General features: G+C 39.7%; 1 protein-coding gene and 1 long non-coding RNA gene across 3 annotated transcripts in view; both read right to left on the bottom strand.

Moving 5' to 3' along the window:
• The window catches only part of PLEKHG1 (pleckstrin homology and RhoGEF domain containing G1), a 224,161-nt gene that overhangs the window by 118,118 nt on the left and 92,120 nt on the right, over nucleotides 1-13,923 (bottom strand). The gene's annotated exons all lie outside the window — the stretch shown is intronic.
• On the bottom strand, nucleotides 320-2,903 carry LOC119870751. Its single transcript, XR_005353680.1, has 2 exons — nucleotides 2,649-2,903; nucleotides 320-486 (listed from the first exon to the last, which is right to left on the bottom strand). It is a non-coding gene; the product is annotated as an uncharacterized LOC119870751 (long non-coding RNA).

The following is a 13,923-nucleotide window of genomic DNA, read 5'->3' as shown; positions in this document are numbered from 1 at the left end:
TGGGATCAAGCCCCACATCAGGCTCCCTGGTCAGCAGGAAGCCTGCTTCAGCCTCCCTTCTGCCCCTCCCACCTGCTTATTAGCTCTCTCTCTCTTTTAAATAAATAAATAAATAAATAAATAAATAAATAAATAAATAAATAAAATCTTAAAAAAAATCAGGAACCATCTTATTTCACCGGGTTACCTTTTAATTTAAGTGATAGGACACTTACACCCACCATAGTGCGTGGCACCAACAGGCATCCAGTCATATTAGTTTCCTTCCCATTACGGACAGACTACTGTCAAATGGTTTAAAAAGAACCCAAAACACAAATAAGATAAACACATTTTATTCATTTTCTTCTAGTTATAACGTGGATGCAGTTGCAGGTGTTACATGCATCTGTAACAATCACCAATGCTTTCCTGAGGAAGTACTGCTTATTCTTGAAAAATTCAGTGTCCATGTCACCCTTAGCTCAACACCAGTGTGGAACCGTCCTAGCAATAAACATTTTTTATGTGTTTAGTTTATGTTTTTCCTTTAGCAAGTGTTTAAGAGCATTTTTAATACATAGTTCATATATAGGAAATAAAGCTCTACAAGCTGATTCCCATCCTCAAAGTTCCTAAAATTTTTTAGGGGGTGAGAGATAGTATCCAAGAGTTACTTCCTTTGTGCTAAGTGCTGTTCTAGATGCTTTGGGTCAATTCCTGACAATCCCCTTAGGACATAGATGCTATTATCTCAATTTTATGGATGGAGAATTCAATAAACAGACACTTTCAGTAGGTTGCTTGCATGTACAATTCTACCAAAGTGGAGGCATCAGAATTTGAAGCCGGCAGATTTCAGAGCCTGTCCTCTTACTCACTATGCAATTCTGCCAGATGTGTACATTTACACCACAGATTTACAGAATTAGAGGGCTTGGAGTGTGTGCCTTAGAAGTTCAGAGAGGAGCCTCAGAAATAGTTACTATAAATCTTTCATTGCATAGAAGAAGAAATTCTTCTACAAGAATGGAAAGAAGATCATCTAAGGTCAGCTAGGCTAGTGACTCTCACTGTAGCTGGCATCAGTATCACCCGGGAGGCCTGCTAAACAGATTGCTGGGACCCACCCCTAGAGTCTGATCCTGTGGGTCTGGGGTGGGGCCTGAGAATCGCTAGCAAGTCCCCACATGGTGTTGATGCTGCTGGTCTGGGAATACGTTTTAAGAACCGATGACCTATTTAGTTCCCCGCCTGGGCCAGAATGAAGCTTCTGCTCCCCTCACTGTGCATCTGCCCCATAAATGGTGGGTACCAGCTGCTCTACAACCATCAGAGTCTGGGGGAGACCAGGCAGCCTGCTAGAGTAGTCCTGGACACAGGCATAGAATGCCCTCCTCCTCCTCATTTAGCTGAGACATCTGGAAGCTTCTTTCCAGCAGGCAGGCACATTACACCATGATTTGCTATAATGCTGGTATTTTACTATGACCCTCTCCACCTACCTCTGCACATAACCCATCTAAAATAATACAAACCTGCTCACTGCCAATAGTAAGCACTATTCTCATTCTGAGCCATTTACCAAAAGTTATCATCTAAAATTTGGCTCTTTAAATGATAAATATAGCAGGAGTTTTAGGAAAAGGAACAGGGGTCATGAACAATTTGCCAGTACATATTCTCAGAAGAAGAGGATGATGAGACAATTTCAAAGTTTTCTTTGGTTTCCATTATAATTCAAAAGGACATATTTTGCTTATTTGTTCAGCAAGAGGATCCCCTGCCTTTCATTAAGATCCCTACTAGAGTGAACTATTTTAGAAGTAAGGAACATTATTTAATTATTGTTTAAACTTACCACACTAAAAACTGCTTAGTTTTTGTGCTGTCACGGGGTGTTCTGAGGCTCCAGCACCTTCTGAGTGTAAGGGTTGATTGAGCCTGGCACGTAGTAAGTGTGCCCGGAGTGCTAGCAGCTAAAAACTTATTGCTTCTATTATTTAGGAGAGCCCAGGGGTTCGCCCATTTACCCAGGCACGTAGGTGGGATGAAATGGTGTAACCCGAGAGAGGAAACAGATCTCATAATCAGAACTCTCTCTTCCCCATGAGCAAGGAGATTGAAAGAGCATGATACTCAAGAAGCATCTACATTTACAAGGTAGCTGTCACCCACAAAACCTCATAGGATTAATACTTGGTCGTCACTTACTGAACCAAAGCATCTTTGCAGAGTACCTACTAGGTGCTGGAGATTTCAGGCAAGGATTCTCAAGAACACTTACATTAAAAACATTTTTTTGAAGTAAGTATAAATCTATAAGAAGGTGCAAAACACCAAAAAACTACAGTAGGAGGTCTTCTGTATCCATCACCCAGCTTCCCCCCATGGTAACATTTGTGTGACTCTGGGACAGATGAAAACCAGGACACGGATACCAGTCCACACCATGAAAGACGTTCAAACTTCATCAGTTTTTTAAGGGCAGGTGCATTTTGATTGTGAAGGACACAAAAACAAACAAGAAGAAACAAAAAGGAGATGTAAAGACAATGAACACAGGTAGCAATGCCAAATCATCTGGTGTTATTTTGAGATCTGCCTTTTTACTAGTCATGAGCAGAAGCTAAGTGGCCAGCACATAAACTATATAAATAAGACTGTACCTGTAAAAAGACCTTGAACAAATTCCTTTTCTCCAGAGACAAAGCTTAACAATGGTAATCAAATTAACCTGTTTCTCAAATCATCTGCAAATGTGAACACTTATTAGAGATGTGAGAGGTGAATCCCGGATTTGCTATTCAGTAGTTCCTCATTCTCCATGGTTTCAATTACCCGTAGTCCACGGTGGGCAGGAAGCAGAAGATCCTCCTTCTGATGCCACGTCAGAAGGTCAATGGCAGCCTAGTGCTAGGTCACAATGCCTATGTCATTTGCCTCACTTCATCTCATCGCATAGGCATTCTATCATCTCGCATCATCACAAGAAGAAAGGAGAGTATAGTACACCGAGATACTGTGTGAGAGAGAGAGGCCACTTTCTCAGAACTCTTATTATAGTCTAGTGTTATAACTGTTCTATTTTATTATTGCTTATTGATGTAAATCTCTTACTGGCCCTAATTTTTAAATTAAACTTTATCATAGGTATGTACATATAGGGTAGTATATATAGGGCTCAGGACTATCAGTGGTTCAGGCATCCACTTGGGGTCTTGGAACGTATCCCCATGGATAAGGTGGGGCGGGGGGGGGGTTGCCATACACAGATCCCAGCCCTAACCAAACTCACACACAATCTTCACAATCTTTATAATTCACAAAATGATTAAATGAGGAGCTTTAGAACTTGCTATATTGCCAGGCCCAGAATGGCATGTAGAAGGCATTTGGATTTTGGTAGCTTCCCTAAGTAATCTTTAGAAGCCCCTATTCTTGCATTCATTATAAATTAGTCTTAGCAAGTCATTAAAGGTTTCCCAAATATTCTTCCTTGAGTATTCTTCTTTTCATATATATGAAATATGTACATATATTTGGAGATATTAAAATGGAATATTTTAATTATCTGGCATAGGTAAGGTTTTACTGTGTATCTCATTTTCACAATATATAGTCAGGTTAGGACGTCAAACCACGAATATCCCAACATCTTCCTTAACAACTTCTTTCAAAACTGATATAACATGAGGTAGTTCACAATTGACCTCCTGGTTTAATGCATTTGCCAGTATTTAGTCTTTAGGTGAAATATTAAAAAAAAAAAAAAAAAAAAAAAGGCAGCCCACCAGAAGAACAAAATGTCTTCAGAAGCTCATAAGAAGCAGATTCTCCAGGTCTATCAGAAAGGACCATAAGTACTTTCCTAAGCAGGTAACGATGTGGTAACATTTTGTTAATTCACCCTAAGAAAGCTGCTCTGGTATTAGGAAACAAAACACAGCATTTTCCTTTCACATGTGGGGAGCTGTCTGCGTTGGTCTCCCACCAGCAAGGCCAGCCAGGGTAAACAGATATTTCACTAGGTGGAGGAGCCAAATTACCCTCCATTGTATACAAAGAGCCGATGACCCCCGCTGGGGTCATCTGAATTCTAAATGACCAAACAGAACTTTTGCGGAGCTACCCCCATCTCTGCCCTTTTATAGCCTGCCCTAGGCAAGGCTCTGAAATAGGAGAAGCTTGCCCTGGACCACACTGGTGCAGTCTCCCCATCCCCAGGCATCCCTACTCATCTCAGTTGAGGGTCCTAAAGTCTCCCCCCCCACCCTCCCACCCTGCCCCTGCCCCTGCCCACCTGGGACTCTCTCCTTTAAGGTCTGATGCTCTAAGTTTGGCCACCTCACAAAGGTTCTGGGGACACTGGGAGAGCCCTCAAATAACTCTCCCAAGGCACAGAGCTAGAGAGCTGTAGGCCAGACTGCACATTCTAGTGCTCTCTCCATTGCCTGCAGTGTGTTGAATCGCTCTGTAGGTCAAAGTAGTTGGAAATTTACTACGTTATTCATTTTTCATGGTGTGGACTGGTATCCGTGTCCTGGTTTTCCTCTGTCCCAGAGTCACACAAATGTTACCATGGGGGGAAGCTGGGTAATGGATACAGGAGACCTCCTACTATAGTTTTTTGGTCTTTTGCACCTTCTTAGAGATTTATACTTACTTCAAAAAAATGAATTTTCTTAAGCTCAATAATTTACGAATTATTTGTGATGGTCTTTACTTTTTTTAGAATTGAATTATCAGATACATGCTATTTTAGCTCCCGGAGAAATTTTAAATTGCTTAAAAGTATTTTTATTTTTAAGAGCATTTCTGATAGTAACATTTTTTTTTTTTTTTAATTTTAGAGAGAGAGAGAGAGAGAGAGGAGAGTTGGGAGAGAGAGAGAATCTTCAGCAGGCTCCACACTTAGCCCAGAACCCAATGTAGGGCTCGATCCCAGGATCCTGAGATCATGGCCTAAGCTGAAATTAAGTCAGACATATAACAGATTGAGCCACCCAGGTGCCCATAACATATGGTTTACAATCAATCTTCAGCAAAATGTAGCACACTGTGTGTGTGTGTATGTGTATATGTCTATAGGCACACATATATGCATGTGTGCCTATATAAACATGTATATATAAAATTAAAAACCACCAAAATAATCAAAACCAAGGAACTTTTCATTGACCATAGCATATTTTTTGGTAGTTCTTAAGTAGAATAAAAAGTAACTTATTCTTGGAAATACAACAAAGTCTTCTATTTAGTAGATAACATATAAAGAGAAAACCACCTCCATAAAAGCTTTCAAATTGATTTCTAAAGTCACACCATCAGTGGACTTGGTCTCATGAATACAAAGAATACCTTTAAAATACTTACCTTGAGACCTTTCTCTTCTGCACAGAATTTTATATCTCTGGACTTAAAAAGTGCTTATAAAAATATGCTCATGAATCATCGATTCATATTTCAAACTCCGGTTGGCCTAAGATTCCGTTCATCCAGTTTGCACAGAGATACTGTTGTTCAGAAGCACAGCCACCAAGTGAGCTCAATGGGGCTGAAGAAAAACAAACCATGGGAACACGTACTAATGCGTCCTAAAAGAGGGGAGAGAGGGTCTGTGCATTTGTGTGTGTGTGTAACTAGTTATTCAAAGTGCTTTAGTTCAAGATTAACGTGTCTAAATGTCATCCTCTGATTTCAAATTAAAATCTGCAGATTTTCTTCCAGAGCTGGCGGCCTGCCATCCCTGTAGGCCTAAAGTGGCTCATGGCTTTGGGGAGAGAGGGAGAAACCTTAGTCATGAAGCACTCTGCTACCCACCCCCATACTATTCTACCATGGGTCTCTTGGTTTTCAGATGAATTCCACGGCCAGATTTCTTAGACTTTCAACTTAAACCATCAAAGAAATAATTTGAAGGATATATAGACTTTTAAAAATATTTACAGAGGGACAGTGTTCTAAAATATTCTCTGTGATCTAAGGTCTTCCTCATCACAGCCTTGATGTATAGATAGGTCTTTTGACACCATTTTAGGCTGATAACCACTTTTCTGTACTCTGCCTTTTATAAAGAGTACCCCAAGTTCACTGGACTGGTTGTGAAAGTGGCCAAGAAAAACATCAATGCACATTTTTAAGGTGAAAATTCTAAATTTGAATTATTATTTTAATGGTTTTTCCCTCTTCTTTCTTTCTAAATACTTCAATCAGTACCCTTTGTCACCATATAGATATTTTCCTACAAGATCCCGCTGCATTCAAGGAGGGCACATTTTGTTTCAAGAAAGCTTCAACAACCAGATATAATTCATCATAGAAACCTGAGGGTCATATCTCTGCAAAACAACAGTAATGAACATTTGAGCTCTCATGTTTGTTAGGCAGTGTCTTAAGTCCATGAAATGCAATGTTTCATTCAGTCCTCATAAGGATTTAATTATCCCCATTTCAAAGATGTGCAATTTGAAGCTCACCCAAGCTATGTAACATATCCCAAATCACATAACTTGGTAAGCACAGAGCCAGGGTTCTATCCAGAACCAAGGTTCTCAACCACTGCCCTGGAGTTGAAAGTTTCAAGGAAATAGGAATCAGCAGTTTCTTGGTAAAGAAGAAATTCTTTCTGCAGTCTAGGATCATAGTCTGTGAAACAGAGACATATTTCTAGTAAATTCCTAACACTTTCTACACCCTTACCTCAAACAAGACCAACTAAAGGCAACTAAGCATCTAAAAACCAAAGAACATAAACAAACAAACAACAACAACAAAAAAGACAATGTGCTATATTTACAGCTTTTGAGAATTTTCTCCAAATGTCAAATGTGAAAAGTTACATATGCAAAAACATCAAGCTAAATTCAATTCTCAATAAAGCATTGAGCAACTTCTTTGTAATGAAAATGCAAAGCAGGATCTATTTTCAAGTAGAACAAATATTGTTCTTTGGAACAGAAACTTGTTGCTGAATCTCACCATGGAGCGAAAGGCATATAAACTTTTGAAAAAATAAGGTTCACATGGAAACAAAAACACAACAGGAACGCCAATATGGAGACCAACAGATGCTGCATGTCTTCCCAATTCTTTTCAAAGCCATTGTTGGCTATTAAAATGTCATTGTAGAAATAATAAAATACCAATAAATCTAGTATTCCAGAGAAAATGTTTTATGCTGAAGTTTTTAAACTTTGGTTTTGTAAAAATTTACTAGCAAGGAAGATTGATGGAGATGATGATGTACAAGGATAGGCAGCTCCAGTTACTAGGAATTGACAAGACCACATCTAAAAGTCACGAGGACCACACAGTCACAGCTCATGAGAGCTGATACTTTCGATTTCTCACTATGTGCCAAGTGTCATTTTTAAGATTTCATAAAAATTTAAATTAACTCACGTTCTCTAAGAGGTAGCTATTACTATCACCCCTATTTTGCACCTGAGAAAAGGGAGTCACCAAGACATTAAGTAACATTCACAGTCATGCACCTGGGAAGTGGTAAAACTGGCATTGGAACCAGCCAGTCTGATTCTGGGACTGAGACTTACTCCTTCATCTCTGATAACTTGCTGTGCAAAGCCTGCACGCAAAGACAGGGACTGTCCCCACATAGCTGAACTAATGGTGGAGATAAACTAGGAATTTCTGCCATGTTCCTTCAGCAGGGTCTCTCTCTCTCTCTCTCTCTCTCTTTTTTAAAGATTTTATTTATTTGTTCATGAGAGACAGAGAGAGGGGGGCAGAGACATAGGGAGAAGCAGGCTCCATGCCGGGAGCCTGAATGTGGGACTCGATTCCAGGTCTCCAGGATCACACCCTGGGCCGAAGGTGGCGCTAAACCCTGAGCCACCCAGGCTGCCCAGCAGGGTCTCCTATGGCTGGACTTGTGGCTCTCTCTGATGGTTCACAGTCCTGTCAGAGTCAAAGCTCCCAGGTGAGCTATGAGGAGCAGGTAGAAAGATGAGGATGAGCAAAGTAATAATTACAAAGAAGGTGCCAGTTTGGTGGGGAATGACTTCTAACCCTCCATTTTCTTGACATGTTCTTTGCATCTTCCTTCCATTTTACCCCTCCTCTCAAGCTAGTCATGAGCTCTCTGAACTCCTGCTCTGGGCCACCCATGCTCCGTTTTCTCTTCACAGCTTGCATAAAATAGATGCTTCATAGATGCTGTTGCATGATTTACGTGGGCTGTGGACATCTTCTCATGGACACTGAGCCCTGAGCTGACTCTTCAGGGAAGTGATGTGTAAACAGATGTGGAAAGAGGGGGTGTGGGACGGCTGGGTGGCTCAGCGGTTTAGCAACTGCCTTCGGCCCAGGGCATGATCCTGGAGTCCTGGGATCAAGTCCCACATCGGGCTCCCTGCATGGAGCCTGCTTCTCCCTCTGCCTGTGTCTCTGTGTCTCTCTGTGTCTCTCATGAATAAATAAAATCTTAAAAAAAAAAAAAAAGAAAGAAAGAGGGGGTGAGAAGGCAGTTGAGTATAAGAGAACAAAGCCATGGCAGTTGTGAAGAGAGAAGTCATGGGGAGTGGTTGGCGTGAACCAAGGAACTGTGTTGAACTGCGACCAAACAGGGCAGATACTGATGCGGGACCTCACAGCCTATCCCAGGGAATCTGGAGATTACTCCATAGGCAATTAGGCTCATTGGCCCATGACACCCAGGAGGAAGCAATCTGCCAGAGGCTTTGTTTGCTGACAGGAGAGCTTCCAAGTCCCAGAGTTTGATGATCAGAGACAGAGAAGCCAAAAGTCAAGAAGCAATTTCCAGGAAAGGAGAAGACAGAGTTTAAGTCACACATTTTATTTATTTAATTTTAACATGCTGAATGGTAGGCTGCCAGTATACAATGTATGCATCTGACAAAGCGGTAGAAACAGAAAGTCTTGCAGAGAGACAGCGGACCTCATTAATTCACCTCTGTTCCTTGGTCCAGTGAGCTCTGGGGAAGCTTCTGTAAGTTTCTACCACTCTGTTTTCAGCAGGGCTAGTCTCAGGCCCTGAGCCCAAAGCGAGGAAGGATAATTAGGTGGAGAAGCCCATGTGCCCTGCAGCACAGAGTTCAGTAGCAGTGGGTTGGAATTGGCAATGCCTAGGATTGAATCCAGCTTGAAAAATCATTATTACTTGTGTGAACGTGGATAAATTGTTGAACGGTTAACCTGCTTCAGGTCTCAGTTGCTTCAGGTATAAAATGGAGATGATTTAGCACTTACTGCAGATTGCTGGGAGGATTAAATGAGATAAAATCACATAAAGCATTTAGCCAAGAATTCCGGTACATAGATAGATTTTCCAATTTGTCTTTTCTTAGCTTCTATATTTATCTATCTGACATTCATTAATTACAGGGCCAAACTAATAGCCAAAGTTGTTCACATCTCTCCTGGAATCCAGAAACCATACGGAGAACCACCTCTATCTAACTCATAGGCACCAACCAATACTTCCCTCCCTACTTATCTCAGGGCCAGGGACCAGAAAACTGGGCATAGCCAGTATGTCCCAAGGCCTGCTGGGATTATTCAGACTAGCCAATCCTAAACCATTTAGCCTGTCCTGCCTTACATGGGCAACCACATGGAACTCCCAATAAAGGCTTGGCCTAGGCTTTCCTCTTGCTCCTTTCCATCTCCTGACTAACACTGGTGCTTCCCCATGTGGTCCTGCATGGCATGCCATGTCCCTCCTCTTGGGAAATGGAAGTAATAAAAAATCTCCTTTGAGTGGCATTACTCTGTCTGTGCAATCACTCAGTCCCTCCTATAAATTAAAATCCCAAGGTACAGCCATTGAGACAATAGAGCCCAGTAAACAAGATTCATAATTTTTCCATAGGTCATAAAACAGTTTAGCTTATGTCTCTTCTCTCTATCCCTTCTCTCCTTTCTGTTACTTTTGTGGTTTTGACCTGAATCATTGCAATAGCCTCCTGAGTACCTCTTGCTAAATCCAATCTCTTGCTTCCTCAATACATCTCTTCACATGGCTTTCGTCTAAAAGTCAGGATGTAGGTTATCCTCTGCCAGGAAAGCTTGATATAATTCCCTCTGGTCTAAAGATCCAGTCCAACTCTATTTTGGCAGTTAGACCTTCCAGGGCCCGGCCCAGAACTGTAGCCATATTGGACAACTCAACATTGTCCACTAAGACCACAGCTTTTCACACCTCTGTGTCTTTGCTTAGATAGTACCTGTCCTTGGGATGCTTCACACCATTCCCTAAGTATGGAAATCACAGGGTGTTTGGGACCTTTGAATCTGCTGATATAATTGTTCCTCAGAGTATACAACTAAATTAATTTCAAACCTTCAGTTTGACTTAGTAGAACCTTCATGAGATTTAAAAAAAGACTGACAGTGTAACAGGAGCAAATATTTACTTTCTAGTAGCCCTAATCCCAGACTGGAACATGTCCTCAATGGTTTGAGGACAAGGCCCAATTTAAGTTCTACTTACTCAGGAAACTCTACACTGTCTCTTAAAATTAACCGTTTATTCCTCTGACGTCCATGAGCACTTACTTAGTTCCGTCTATTCATATTATATTTGTTGCATTTCTTCACCTTTGTTTTTCCTTAGATCACAAACACTTTTTTGAGGCCAAGGATAAGCTTTAGATAGATCTTAAAAGTAGTCATCACAAGGAAAAAAAATTCTGTAACTATATGTGGTGATGGATGTTTAACTAGACCTACTGTGATGATCATTTTGCAATATATACAAATATTGAATCATTATGTTGTATACCTGAAACGAATATAATGTTACATGCCAGTTGTGCCTCAATAAAAAAAGGACAAGCCTTAGTAATTCTTTTATCTTTCTTGCATGCCCATTAAATATCTTACACATAGCAGCTTTTCCATGAATATTTATTGAATCATAAGCCCTGTGATTATTCTAATTAAAATAAAGGGCTCTTATCAAGTGGTAATTGCATAGTTAATTATGGGGAAATATGGGAAAAGGCTTATATAGGCTCATTTCAGCTAAGAACAATTAGTACAGGTCAGAGTATAAGAGTCTCTTAAATTCTATCAGAAAATAGTGATGGGTATAAAAATCATTTTAAAGTATTATTGCCATAGTTAGTCATTACTGTTAAATATATAATGAGGTTAATACTAATTTTGGCTTACAAAGATAAAATACTTTTTAGTTTATAAACATATCATACACCAAGCTGCGAGGTGCAATTTCTCATCCATGCCTGAAGTTGCTAGGCCAAATGTGGGGTAAGGTTAACAATTCCATTTGGAATTTATAGAAGCCTAACCAGGCTTCTTCAAATTGTTCTTGGTCCTAAAGAAAGAAATGGGCCATATCCTGGCTAGACAGGACCCCAGATGCACCCTGGTCTCTGTTCCTTCAACCTACAGTAGAACTGAGTGAGGGAATCAGGTTTGGGTAGAATTCAGTCATAACCTCTTTAATGGCTACCCGAAACTCTTCCTAGGTCCTCAATTAATAATTGGTGGGTTATCTGACTTTATCATCTGACTTTCCATCCAGCATAATTGTTGAAAAAGAAAGTTGGCTGAGATTTACAGCTACCTTTTCTTACTAGGTGGGTGGTTGGGCTTGGGAAAGAATGAGAATCATTCCATTGATACAAGGAGAAGCTGTTCCCAGCCAACATAATGAAGGAAATGGTGGTTTAGAAAGAATCTTAAAAATTACTCAAAGATGATTACAGGCTGTCACTGAAAAATGAGGAAGGAAGGGCTTTCTTTTCGACTACAGGGTGTATAGCTCTACAAACAGAAATTATTATTTTATATTTAGGCCAATGGTAGTCTGTATGTCTTTGAAATGAAAAAGCAATAATAACTTAAGTACCTGGTATGACTTTCAAAGCATCAAGATAGATTCCACTGGCCATATATGAAAATCAGGCTCCTGGCTTTATAACATCTTGTATTTCATGGTTCTGAAGTCGCTGGTTATCAAATAGTCACGGAGTGCCTACTGTACATAGGACATTGGGCATGGTGGATTCAGAGTATCAAGCTGTGGAGCTCTACCTGGACTCACCATCAGAATAAGAAGGAAGGACCACAGGGAAAGTGAATGACCGATGCATGCTGTATCAAGTCTTTCTGGTGCTCATGGGAGCTACAACAAATTGCAAAATTTCTGAAAGAACACATGTGCTAAAATGAACATGATTTCACACAACAAAGCAAATGACTTAGTTGCGATTTAAAATTTGCAAGTCTTCATCCTTGATTAGATCTGGAGAAAGTGGGTGGGGAAATGGCCTATAGCAGAGATATCCCTTGATGGTGTTCAAGCCCTAATCAAGGGTATCGTTTTGCATTTCTAACCCTAACCTTCTTCCCCTGTCCTTCACAACTTCTAAAATAGTCAAAGCACAATTACAGCATGTTTTAATATGCCGAGTAGGGGGCTGCCCATATGGAAAATATGCATCCTTGCTTTATTTGGGCAGAACTGGCAGCAACACAGTTACATTTTGTACTTAAAGATCAAAACTGTGAAGTGACCCAAATCTGCCTTCTTCTTCCATTTCCTTATAAAAGCGGCTCCTGCCTCAGTTTGTTCTCAATTCCTGAGCTCAGCACTGAGAAAGAACAGCCAGGTAGGCAAGGCCAAGAGCAGTTATGAGTTGAAAAGACTTGTTTCAGGTCACACTGCCTACCAGCTGGGACATTCTGATCACTCCCATTAAAAAGTGTCACTAAACATTCACAAAAGGTGTGAACTAGGTGTTGTCAGATTTCCTGAGTTAACTTTTCCATGACACAATGAAATATTTACATTATATGACAGATCTCTTCATACTTAGTGATTCTATAGAGTGTGAAACAAAGGCAACTACTAATTTTTATGTCAAAAGGAAATATCATTGCTCCAGAGAACAAAGAACTAAAGCATAAAAACCATATTCTTTTTAATTTAAAAAGCTCTTTCCCACTTCCTAAAAGTAAAACCTTAAAACCATTCATCAGTCTCTCTCAAGAGAAATTTGTTGAATAATTACTCTGCACCAGGATCTGGACTGGGCATTAGAATAAAAAGATTTTTGAAAAGATTCATCTGTGTAGCCCCTGCCTTTAAAGAAATAACTGAAAATAAATACCTTCCTAAGAGTCTCTTCACACTTTAAATAACTTAAATATAAAAATGCCATCAGACTGAAAATCTCGAAGATTCCTTCATGAGTAGGTTAGAAGTTAAGGTATATTTAAGAGAGGGAGATTAAAATAGGAAGGAATTAAAATATACTATTGCATCAGTCAAAAAAGGGAATGAAAAAAAGAAAAAAAAAAAAGGAATGAAATTCTGATATGTGCTATGGATGACTCTTGAAAATATTGTGCAAAGTGAAATAAGCCAGACATAAAAGGACAAATATTATATGATCACACTTACATGAAATATCTAGAAGAGGCAAATTTACGGATAGAAAGTAGATGAGAGGTTACCAAGGGTGGAGGTGGCAGGGGGGAGTTGCTCCTGTTTAATGGTTGTGAGATTTCTCTTCGGGATGATGAAAAAGTTTGGGGAGTAGACAGTGGTGATGGTGGCATAAAATTGTGACTGTAATTCATGCTACTGAATTGTGCCCTTAAAAAATGGATAAAATGGCAAATTTTATGCTTTATATATATTTTACTACAATTAAAAAAAAATGAATAATGTAACATACCAGAAACTATTGAATTGTACTCCTTAAATAGGTGAATTTCAATTCTAAAATTATAAATTATATCTCAAGAAAAACATGGTTAAAAAAAAAATACCCACACCATCCCTTTCATGTTAGTATATTACTTTGTCATCTTGTAAAGCTCTGAGTATTGCTAAAGAAATCTACCAGGAGCAGAACCAGGTGATCAATTTTTGAAATACTATGACTCATACTTCTTACTGAATAGCTAGGTTTTACAAATAATCACTAA

Source organism: Canis lupus, chromosome 1 (genome assembly GCF_011100685.1).
Source record: "Canis lupus familiaris isolate Mischka breed German Shepherd chromosome 1, alternate assembly UU_Cfam_GSD_1.0, whole genome shotgun sequence".
NCBI lineage: Eukaryota > Metazoa > Chordata > Mammalia > Carnivora > Canidae > Canis > Canis lupus.
This window is presented reverse-complemented; position numbering and strand designations above follow the sequence as displayed.